The following is an 11,547-nucleotide window of genomic DNA, read 5'->3' on the forward strand; positions in this document are numbered from 1 at the left end:
AGCAGGCAAAGAGAGCAAGCTTCCTTCTTCCACGTCCTTTATACAGGCTGCCAGGAGAAGGTATGACCTAGATTAAGGGTATAGTTTCCTACCTCAATGGACCGAGATTAAAAGTGGGTCTTCTGACTCCAAATGATTTCATTCAGAAAATAATCCCTCACAGGTGAGCCCAGCCATTTGGGTTTTAGTTAATTCTAGATTAAGTCAAGTTAACAAGCAAGAAGAGAAATCACAAGTCCACGCTTGTCAACTTGACACACAAACGTATCTCCTGATGTCACACTTAATTTCCAAATGAAAACAATAACCAGGTTATAATTGTACCTAACATGATATAACTAACCCATGTATAATTGCGAATGCATTATATATTTAACCAGGTCATAATCATGCCCACTATGATATAAGTGCAACCACAAACATATTACAAAATTTAGAATAGGTGGTAATGTCCATTGAAGGAAAAAAAATTCTTTTGGTATCTCAAAACTTAACCACTGACAGATTCTCTTAATTGATGTTATATCACATGATAAAGAAATTGAAGAAAGAAAACACAAATATCTATAAGAAAGCCTTCTTAACAAAATGCAACAGAAACCTTCATGCCAGCTATAATCCTTGTGTCTGCAACTGGCCACGTGGCCTTAGCTGGTATTTATAGCTACCTCCCTCTACTACCCTTTCGGCATTTTTTCCACCCTCAGCAATCACTTTAGCTGGTCTTGGCTCTTTTCCTGCAGGAGTGACCCACACCCTCATTCCTGAGGGTATATGCCCTTTGTCACCCAACTTGGGTTAGGTTGTTGTAGTTTCCCATTAACTTTAATCACAGGACATGGTAGCAGCAAGGGATGCCCTAAAAGGATCTGCATTCCAAACATAAATAATCCTTCTTACTTCTAGAGTGGAGAAGCAATCTGATTTCCCTTTGTTAATCCGGATCAATCACCCGTTCTAACACTGTTATTCCTTCCTTAGCCTGTTGGCTCAAAGGTATCTGAAGTTCAGAGCTCCCAGGGGAAAGTCTGAGTTTCCAGGTCAATAGAATATCTGTTGTATCTCCTGGCAATAGCATCCCCTGCTCTGGAACCAAAACTTGCAGGCCAGGGGAACTTAATATCACAGGAATAAGAAGTAAAAAAAAAAAACTAGTGGGTCACTAGTGGTGATAATGAGTGGAACTATTTTTCACCCCTTCATTCCTGGACCCAGGGGTCCTATCTGTGGGAAAAACCATACCATATATTGGACAGAGATTCAAAGCCTTCTGGAAAACCCTGGCCCAGTCATCCATGCTGCTGCCATCTAATTGGTGCTTTAACTGTGTCTTCAAAAGGCCATTTTATCTATCAGGCCAGCTTCTTCGGGATAGTAGGGAGCATGGTAAGACCAGTGAATTCCATGATTGTGGGCTCACTGTTGCACTTCTCTGGCTGTGAAGTGAGTCAGAAGCAATACTGTGTGGAATACCATGACGACGGATAAAGAATTCTGTATGTCCACAGATATTCATTTTGGCAGAAACTTGCCTGAAGGAAAGGCAAACGCATAACCAGAATAAGTATCTACTTCAGTATGGACAAAGTGTTGTTCTCTTTACGGAGGAAGTGTAGTCCAGTGTAGTCAACTTGCTACCAGGTCGCTGGCTGGTCACCCTAGGAAGTGGTCTGATATCTGGGGCTCAGTGTTGGTCTCTGCCATCGGCAGATCTGGCGCTCAGAAGCAGCTGTAGCCAGGTCAGTCTTGATGAGTGATAGTCCATGTTGTCAGGCTCATGCATAGCCCTATATCTGCCACCATGGCCACTTTGTTCATGGTCCATTGGGCAATGACAGGAACGAGGCTGACTGTCCACAGAATGGGGCTTTATCATCGAACCCCTCCTCAGCTGAAGTCAGCTTTTGGTGAGCATCTACATGGGACACAAGAATCTTCATACCCTTTGCCCATTTGGAGAGATCTATCCACATACTTCTTTCCCAGATGTCTTTCACACTTCTAATCATGCTCTTTCCAAGTCCCTGACCATCCATTGGCTGTGGCTCAGGAGACAGTGAGTAATCACACATCTGGCCATTTTTCCTAGACCATGTGTCCTGCCCAAAGTTCTGCCCACTGGGAAGATTTCCCTCCTCCAGTGTCTTTCGGGGTTGTAATGCTGCAGCTGTCCACTGCTGGGTGGTGCCCGCATAGCGTGCAGAACCATCAGCAAAACAGGCCCCAGTCTTCTCTTCCCCAGTCAACTGATCACAGGGCTCACCCCGTGAAGCTGTAGGTGTGTGCTTGGCACGGGGTGGCATTGTCATGGGAGCAGAGACCATAGGCATTTGGGCTACTTCTCCGTGTAACTTGTTTGTGCCGTCATGAAGTTCTCAGACCCAACCATGTATATACACCTCCGTTGGACAATAGATCGATGCTGTGCACATCCTACCTTATGGCTTAGTGGGCCAAATAACACCCAGCTCATGATAGACAGCTCAGGTCCCAGAGCAGCAGGCCAAGAACTGTCTCTCAAAGGGAGAAGAGTTGGCTGTAGATGATGCTTCAAATCCCAAAGGTCTCTTCTGTGGTTCACCTGAAAAAGGCTCCGAAAAGCGCGTCTATCTGTCACTGATACCCCAGGTACCATCAGGTCTGCTGGATCATGTGGTAGAGTGTAAGGTGTTGCTTACTGGGCCAATGTTACCTGATCTGGCCTGCCAAGGAATTAAATCTCAGGCTCAGGATGGAGGGGCCACAGCACGACTAAGGCCGTGACCATTGTTACCGAGAACAGACTTTGTATACCCTTATCAGAAACAGAATACAGTGGCAATGCCAGAATCAATACAGTTGTAGTTGCCAGGATACAATGACATTTGCAAGCAAAACAGGGTACACACTATCGATGTCTAAGACTTAATTTTCTATCAAGCTTCTTTGGTTCCTTAACTACTTCTTTTTTTTTTTTGGTTTTACGAGACAGGGTTTCTCTGTATTGTTTTGGAGGTCCAGCCTGGCCTCGAACTCACAGAGATCTGCCTGCCTCTGCCTCCCTGTAAAGAGAGGCCTTCCCACCAGCCTGGTTCCAGAGCCGCATCAGTCCCAAATAAACACACAGGAGGCTATATTAATTATGAAGCTGTTGGCCTTGCTTGTTTCTTACTGGCTAGCTCTGACTTAAGTATTTATCCCATAATTGTTAATCTAAGTATTTCTCTTACCGGAGAAATTTCCGGGCTTCTTATCCCTATGGCGTTACATCTTGACTCCCTGTGTTTCTCCTACCCAGAGTCCTCCTGGACTCCTAGTCTCACCTATCTTACTTCCCTATTGGCCAACAGTGCTTTATTGACATATACACAGGACTTCCCCCATCACCTCCCGAGTGCTGGGAATAAAGGTGTTTGCCACCACTGCCCGGCTGGTTCCTTAACTTCTAAAGGGACATACAAAGTGGCCTCGACACTTCACTACCTGAGGGAGTGCCTTGGATTTTCAGGAACTGAAAGACGCACATGCCCCAGGAGCCACAGACTGTAACCTGAAAAACCTATGATCCATGCCTCTCAAGGCAGCTAGGCCAAGCCGCTCCATGGTTTCCTACAGTAGATTAGCCTACATAGCACCCTGGACCTGTTGAAGAGCCCTCTCCTGTTCGAGGCCCCACTTAAATCTAGCAGGTTTCTGAGACCCTGGGTACGTGGGCCAGAGTGACACACCCACGTGAGGAATGTGCTGTCTCCAGAGTCCAAGTGGGTCCACTAAACATTGTGTTTCTTTCTTGGTGGTGAGAGGGGCCAGGTGCAATAACTTATCCTTCATCTTAGAAGGAATATCTCTGCATGCCGCACACCACTGGACTCCTACGAATTTCACTGAGATGAAGGCCCTTGAATTTTGGTTGGATTTATTTCCCATTCTCTGATGCACATGTGTGTTACCAACAAGTACAAAGTGGTTGCTGCCTCCTGATCACTTGGTCCAATCAGCATAATGTTAATATGGCGCACCAATGTGATATTTTTATGGAAGAGAAAGACAATTAAGATTCCTTTGACAGAGAGGGAGGACCGATGAGCATAGGGGTCAAGACTGAGCTTGTTTAACCCCCAGAAACAGCTGACCTGAACAAGGGTTAGCTCTTGAACCCCAGACTGATGCCTGGGAATCCAGCATGGGACTTATCCAGACCCCCTGAACATGGGTGTCAGTGAGGAGGCCTAGGCAATCTATTGAGCCTTGGGTAGTAGATCAGTATTTATCCCTGGAATACAAATGGACTTTGGTTGCCTATCCCACAATGAGAGATGCTCCCTCTGCTGGGACTCTTGGGGGAGGGCCTAGGCCCTGCCCTGGATGAAATGACAGACTATGGACTCCCCTTCCCTGGGGAAAGGAGTGGGAATTGGGGGAGGGGGGAGGGAGGGCTTGGTGGGATGGTGTGGGAGGAGGGGAGGGAGAGGGACCTGGGATTGACATGTGAAGCAACCTTGTTTCTAATTTAAATTTAAAAATTAAAAAAAAGACAAAATAAAAAAGATTCTTTTGAAATAAATTTTGACACAGAGCTGGAGGTAATATATCCTTGAGGTAAAACTGTAAAGGTATACTGGTGGTCTTGCCAACTGAAAACAAAGTGTTTCTGGTGTACCTGATGGATAGTTACTGAGAAAAACGCATTTGCCAGATCAATAGCTGCGTACCATGTACAAGGAGATGTGTTAATCTGCTCAGTGAACACCACATCTGGGACAGCAGCTGCAGCTGGAGTCACTACCCTGCTGAGTTATTGATAGTCAAGTGTCAGTCTCCATGACCATGTGTCTTCTGCACCGGCCAGACAGGAAAGTTAAATCGAGACATGAGAACCACCATGCTTGCCTTTTTCAAGTCCTTGATGGTGGCACTACTTTCTGCAATATCTCCAGGGACGCGATGCTGTATTTAATTCATTCACTATTTTCCGTGGCTGGGCAACGCTAAAGGCTTCCATACCACAATAGTGTTTCCAGCTATAATAGCCCTCATGCCTCAGGTCAGGGAACCAATATGAGAATTCTGCCAACTTCTAAGTTTATCTGTCTCAACTATGCATTCCGGGACTGGGGAAATAACCACAGGATGAGTTTGGGAGCCCACTGGACCTACCGTGAGTTGAACTTCAGTCAAATCTCCACTAATCACCTGGCCTCCATAAGTGCCAGACTTTAACTGGAGGCCACATGTTTCTTGGGGTCTCCTGGAATCAGTGTCAACTCAGAACCAATGTCCAACAGATCCTGGAAAGTCTGATTGTGCACAGTTAACCTTGTAAAAGGCCATAGATCCCTCTGGGGTAGGACTGGAGTAAGGCCAACTGTAAAATTCTCAGGTATTTTATCAAGGTCCTTCCGTAGGGGAATCTGGCCATCCCTTCATTCAAGGGATTCTGGCTCTGCAAACGGGCTCAAGTCTGGAAACTGGTTCATGAGCTGAGATTCCCTTTTGCCACGATTCAGTGTAGCCTTTCTTTTGTTTGAGAATTTTTCTGCTTAAACTGATCAAACAAAACCGTGGAAGGCTTTTTGCATGCCTGGAAACACCATGATCAGCCAGTACCAAATGTCTATACAAGTTATGCTACCATAAAAAATCACATTACCTGTGCTGCCTATTAGGTTAGGCCAGTGGTTCTCCACCTGTGGGCCGTGATCCTTTTGGGGGTTGAACGGGCCTTTCACAGAACAGCCTAACACCATCGGAAAACACAATTCTGGTGGTTTTAGGAACGGAGACACTGCTCCTCTATCTCTAGGTGGGTCTGCCCACATGCGGTCCCCGGAGCTGTATGCATTAAAGGGTTGAAGCATTAGGAAGGCCATCATGAACATCACTATGTCTACGCTGCCCATCAGTAGTGACTACAATCACCATGCCTTTGGGATTCAGCACTACCACCTGCCCCCTGCTACGTCGGGGCCAACTAAACCTACTGCAGTGGATTCATCCAACTGAGCAGCAGCGTCTCCAACTCTAAGGTATGATACAAGGCAAGGGGGCAACATCAAAGCTCTCAAATGCGCGGGTACCGTTCTCGACACCGTAGTGTTAGTGAAGGGCTTGTCTTCTGGGCTTCCTTCCCACTGTGGAGGAGGATTAGGGTCTACACAGCACTCACTCTCTCACTGCAATTTCCCTTAATATCCCTTCATCAGCACTAAGATATCACTCATCTCCCCCTGACTCAGTAGACCATCTTTTGACAAACGCTTCCACCGTCTAAACAGACTTTTGACATCCTTCTAGACTCTCTGCTCAGGGGACCCAAATCAATAAACTCAGCCTGATCCAGTTTTGTGTTCTGTCCACCGTTCTCCCACACCAACCCATTCCCACAGCTTCCCCAGACTTCTGCTTGAATGAATGAGCAAACTCACCTCCTCATGGATGGCTGGGAGACCCTGCTGCTTAAGGTTGTAGTCCGCCATGTCCAGACAGCTCTCCCAGCTTGCCACGGAGTGGAGGAGCCCCCCCCCCAGCAGGAACATCTTCCAACCTTACTTGGAAGCCTTCCCTGAGCTTGGATGCCTAACAATCGTGTGACCTTTGACACAGTTCCCTGAAAATGCTCTCCCCATGCGACCCGACCCATATGCTAATTAGGTGCTGCCAAATGCAAATAAAGCTACTATGAGCACCTAGTAGGTGATGTTCCCGTCCTGTGTAGTCCCCTCATTCTGGAATAAAGTTGAGCTGCCTCACTAAGCTGACTCCCGAAAGGTTATGTCTGTCATACTCAAACAGCCAAGTCCTGCCTGCTGCCTCTGCTCCTTCTTTCCTCACCGATTGGTGGTCAATGGAGCACAAGGAAAAGGGAGGCCCTCAATGGACTACAATTTCCCTCTCCTCTCTAGGAGCCTGTTTAGCCTTAAGTCTGGTTATAGATCTAGAGGCAACTATTGGTGGGCCCTGAGGGACATCAGTATTGTCTTGCCTGGTGTCTCCTTCGGAGAAAGTCACTGCTGCTTTAGTAGACAATGAAGGATTAATTTCCTCAGTCAAAGGTGGAAAAGGCAGTATTTCAGGTGGTGTGTGGGTACAACTTCTGCCTAGGGTGGAGAGACTACTTCCTCAGGTGAGATTAAACCTCTGAGAATCTGAGGGTTTAATGGGATCCTCCCACACATCCCCACCCCAAGTTACAGGGTCCCATTCTTACCAACTGATGGATACCCTTATTTTAACTGCTGATACCCTCTGAGGCTGGGACTTGAATTTTTGCTGTATTCAGCTAGTCTTATAATGGGGCCTTTTAAAAAATTTTTCGGCACTGTGAGCGCTGCGGTTGCTGAAGAGAAGATTCTTGTCCTGGGCACACTCCTCAGGGTTGGTGGGTCAGGGTAATCAAATACATTTATCTCCTTAAGTTTGTAAACTAGTCCAACAATTCATCACCCCAGGAAGAAGAGGAGGAGCAGGCACAGCCAAGGTTGGACTTGTTTCTTGACTTTTCCAGGCATTCAAGTGGCACATAGACATACAACACATAGGACATGAAAATTAAAAAGTAGTAAAAAGAAAACAAAGATGGGTATATTTCCAGCTGACACTCCAATGTGGACAAGGGAACTCACACCCTTAGACGAAGAGAGAGCTACAGGCAGTTCATGGCTGCCCAGGGAGGGAGAACCAGTCTTCTCCAGGGATGAGCTCCCAATCCCTACCACCAGCCCTAAACACATCTACAAGTAATACTACATGGACTCAGAGGTTGCCTGTGCATTCGTGTGTGCTCACGAGTATTTAAGAACAATAATTAGAGGTCACGAATTTGAGAGGGAATGGGGGGAGTTTTAGAGGGTGGGATAGAAATGACAAATGAAAAATTAGTGCATTCAGAGGCAACATCTGACAGGTGGCTGGGCTGGGGGAAGGCCTCCGGCTGTGACTCAGCCAGTCCACGGTGGTGTGCTCCTCCCCACTGCTGGGTTTCTACAGGGTTCTACATTTATTTTTTCCCAGTTGGACCATCAGGGAGGGACTGTGGGGACTGGCTGAGGAGCAGTTTACATATGTCCTTGTTACGTCTTTGTATGTGCCGGCCCCTGAATGGGGGGATGCCGGTGACAGCTGTGAAACTGGTGGTGTGGACCCTAACACAGATCCAATTACATTCAGATCCGGAGGCCACATACACTGGACTGCCCACAGGACCCCACTCACTCGGAACCTTTAGCTTCCCTTCCCATCATAGAACATGCTCCAAAAACATACCATTCAGGAGCTGAGGGTATCTATCAGCTACAGGCAGGAATAGCCCAAGAGTCCAGGTCACACTGTCCCTTATCCGGGAGGGTGGAGACCCTGGCAGGGAGGAGTCTAGCTGCAGGGAGGGAGTAAGTCAGACCATTCTCGTGTAGCTACCCTGTGGCTGTGGCCTCAGCATCCAGAGGACCTGGTCCCTGAAGCTTTGTCCTGGACATGGCTGTCGGTCTCTGTCACCTTCTCAGCCTTTGCACCCAGCACTGTGCTCCTTGCCTCCAGGTTATTGTTTGGCCCTGCTTGCTCCATACCTACAGGAAGAGCTTGGTTTGCTTTTGCATTTGAACAATGCAATAACTACCTGTTGCTCTAGCAAAAGACCCTGCAGTGTTTTTAGTGCATGCAAACTCTCAGTTAGAGGTCAAGGTTCTTATTTTGGGTACGATTTACTTGATGATCGGTCACTCTATGACTCAGCAGCCAGGACCACACTGCCTTTCAGCTACAGCCACAAAACTGCTGCGTGCCACAAAAATAAAAATAAATAAAATTCCCCCTTTTCTGCCTGCATACTCGTCAGAGTAACAATCAAGGCACCATCTAGACACTCATTTCAGTCCTTCTAGTAACCAATCCTCTAAACCAGTGTTTTGTTTTTTTTTAAAGATTTATTATGTATACAGTGTTTTGCCTGCATGTAACCCTGCAGGCCAGCAGAGGGCACCAGACCTCATTACAGATGGTTATGAGGCACCACCACGTGGTTGCTGGGAATTGAATTAAGGACCTCTGTAAGAACAGGCAGTGCTCTTAACCATCTCTTCAGTCCCAAACCAGCAGTGGTTCTTAACCTTCCTAATTCTGCAACCCTTTCAGTTCTGGATACCCTTGGTTGGTGTATCTGCATGTGGGTGGATCAGCTTGGAGATGGATAGAGGAGCCGTGTCCCAGTTCCTAAGACCATCGGAAATGTGTTTTCTGATGATCCTTCAACCCTGGGGTCGACCTGTATTCATTAGCAGGGAAAACCTTGGATCCCAAAGGTTCCCTTCTTCCCCCCACCCCCATCCCCATCAGTTGAGTGAGAACGTTCTCTACTGTACCCAGGGCTCATAAACTTCCATGGTTACGTTCTTTTGACTGTTTCCTCTCCAGAAAATCTTCAGCATCCTGTTGTCCCTGTCAAACTCTCAGGTCTAGGACTTCATCCTTACAAGCTACACTGTCCCAGTCTCAAACCTGCTGGCAAGTCAGCAGACTGAGGTCAGAGGCAGCGAGCTCAGCCTGAAGGAGGCACACAGGCAACTTGTGCCATTCTTCTATGCTTCCAATCCCACAAACACATGGGCCAGGGTGGTACCTGGACAGTGGGCTTCTGTTGCATTTGAAAAATCCTCAGCATGAGGATGTACTACACTTGTAAGGCTCTTCTCTATCCTTCAGGTCACTAGTTAGACAAACAGTGAGATGGTGCAAATTGTTCTTAGGCCACAGCCACAGGGTTTAGCTGTCAGTTTGCAGCCCTGGAGCAAGAATGGGCTGACTTGCTCTCCACCCTCCTGGAGTTTCTTCCAGCTATTATCTTTGTTTCCTGTTCACTGGTGTGTATTAGTCTTCTAACCTGTTAATGGGTCATCATTCAGGGTAGGCCCCTGTGCAAGAAGCACCTAGTGAAACAAGGAACCAGGAGATGCAGAAAGCCTAAGAACACTGCCAAATTAGTTTTCAAAGACTGGAGAATAATTCTTCCAGAAGTTTGGCCACCACTCAGTTTGTCAACTATTGATGAGGATGCCATTCTGTATATGTTTCTCTTATTGGTTGATGAATAAAATACTGATTGGCTGATTGGTTAGGCAGGAAATACAGGCAGGGCTAGAAGATGAGGAGAATTCTGGGAAATGTAGGCAGATGGAGTTACCATGTGGAGCCTGGGAAGGCAGGCTGTGCCAGGTGCTCTCCGGTAAGATAAGGTCATATAGAAATACATAGGTTAATAGAAATGGTTTAATAATTAAGACAGAGCTAGCCAATAAGAAGCCCTAGCCACCGGCCAACAGTTTTTAAAAAAATAACATCCATGTGTTTATTTGGGACCCAAAGGCAGTTGGGACAAAGAACCTCTCCGAACAAACTATCTCATCAATTAGTCAGAATTGAGTCAATACCACAACAGCCATCTCTCTTACTAATTGCTGCAAGGTTCAATGCCCAGACTGAAGAAGCAGAGAAAACAAACTGAAAAGCTTCCTGTTCTTAAAACAACACCTGTCACAAATGACAGTCTAGTTGCGAGCCACTTTTACCTTTCCGAAACCTCATCCATGGGCCCTGGGTAGGTTGTAGGAACCGACAAGGCAACAGGGGTTGGAGAAGACATAATGATTACGGCCCTGGTGGGCGCAGTGCTGAGGTGTAAAGAGGCTTTCCCTGTGCGATCATGTCAGCCCCACCACCACAGGGCCCAATTCCTACCATGGTTTAATGTTAGGTTCCAGGGTGTCAACTCTTTGGTGACAAACTGTAATAATTTTAAAATAACCGAGCTTTAGTATGTCTCAGGTTTTAATTCCTAAGAGGTCAGGCAACAGGTTATGTGGGACTGGAAAAATAATGAAGATGAGACTAGCTGTTGTGGCACATTAAAGATATGTTACATTTGTTTATGCTGTGTACCTTTTTTTTAAACGATGTAAAGATGTGTTGCATTCTTTTATGCATTTGCTTAACTCTGTGAATCTGTGTTACTTCGCCTGTCTAAAACACCTGATTGGCCTAATAAAGAACTGAATGGCCAATGGCAAGGCAGGAGAAAGGGTAGGTGGGGATGCCTGGCAGAGGGTAAATAGGGGAAATCTGCGGGTGAGAGATCTAGGAGTGAGAAGAGAAGGGGCCAGCCACCCAGTCAGACATGGAATAAGAGGGAAAGAAAAGATACAGAAATAGAGAAAGGTAAAAAATCCAGAGGCAAAAGGTAGATGGGACAATTTAAGAAAAGCTGGCAAGAAACAAGCCAAGATAAGACCAGGTATGTATAAGTAATAAATCCCCACATGACTTTTTTGGGAGCTGGGTGGTGGGACCCCCAAAGAATAAAACAAACAACTAGTGGCTGCAATAAGCAACCCTGAAGAAGGACTCGGCACGTGGACACTGACGTAGTTTCCGATGCTCACAATGGAAGGCATAGATAAAAGGCATGATGCTAAGAGACTCAGGGGCAGAGCCTGTGAAGCACCAGCTCGTGTCCTGGACCTGATGCACACACCCTGAGGGGGGACGCCAAGGGCTGTGCTCACCGGAAGCCAGAGAATGAGG

At 46.7% G+C, this 11,547-nt stretch overlaps 1 pseudogene; it reads right to left on the reverse strand.

Moving 5' to 3' along the window:
• Positions 1–934: 934 nt before the first annotated feature.
• On the reverse strand, positions 935–5,726 carry LOC121132973 (annotated as a pseudogene).
• Between the last annotated feature and the right edge of the window lie 5,821 nt (positions 5,727–11,547).

This window comes from Mesocricetus auratus, unplaced genomic scaffold, assembly GCF_017639785.1.
Source record: "Mesocricetus auratus isolate SY011 unplaced genomic scaffold, BCM_Maur_2.0 Super-Scaffold_100019, whole genome shotgun sequence".
Lineage (NCBI taxonomy): Eukaryota > Metazoa > Chordata > Mammalia > Rodentia > Cricetidae > Mesocricetus > Mesocricetus auratus.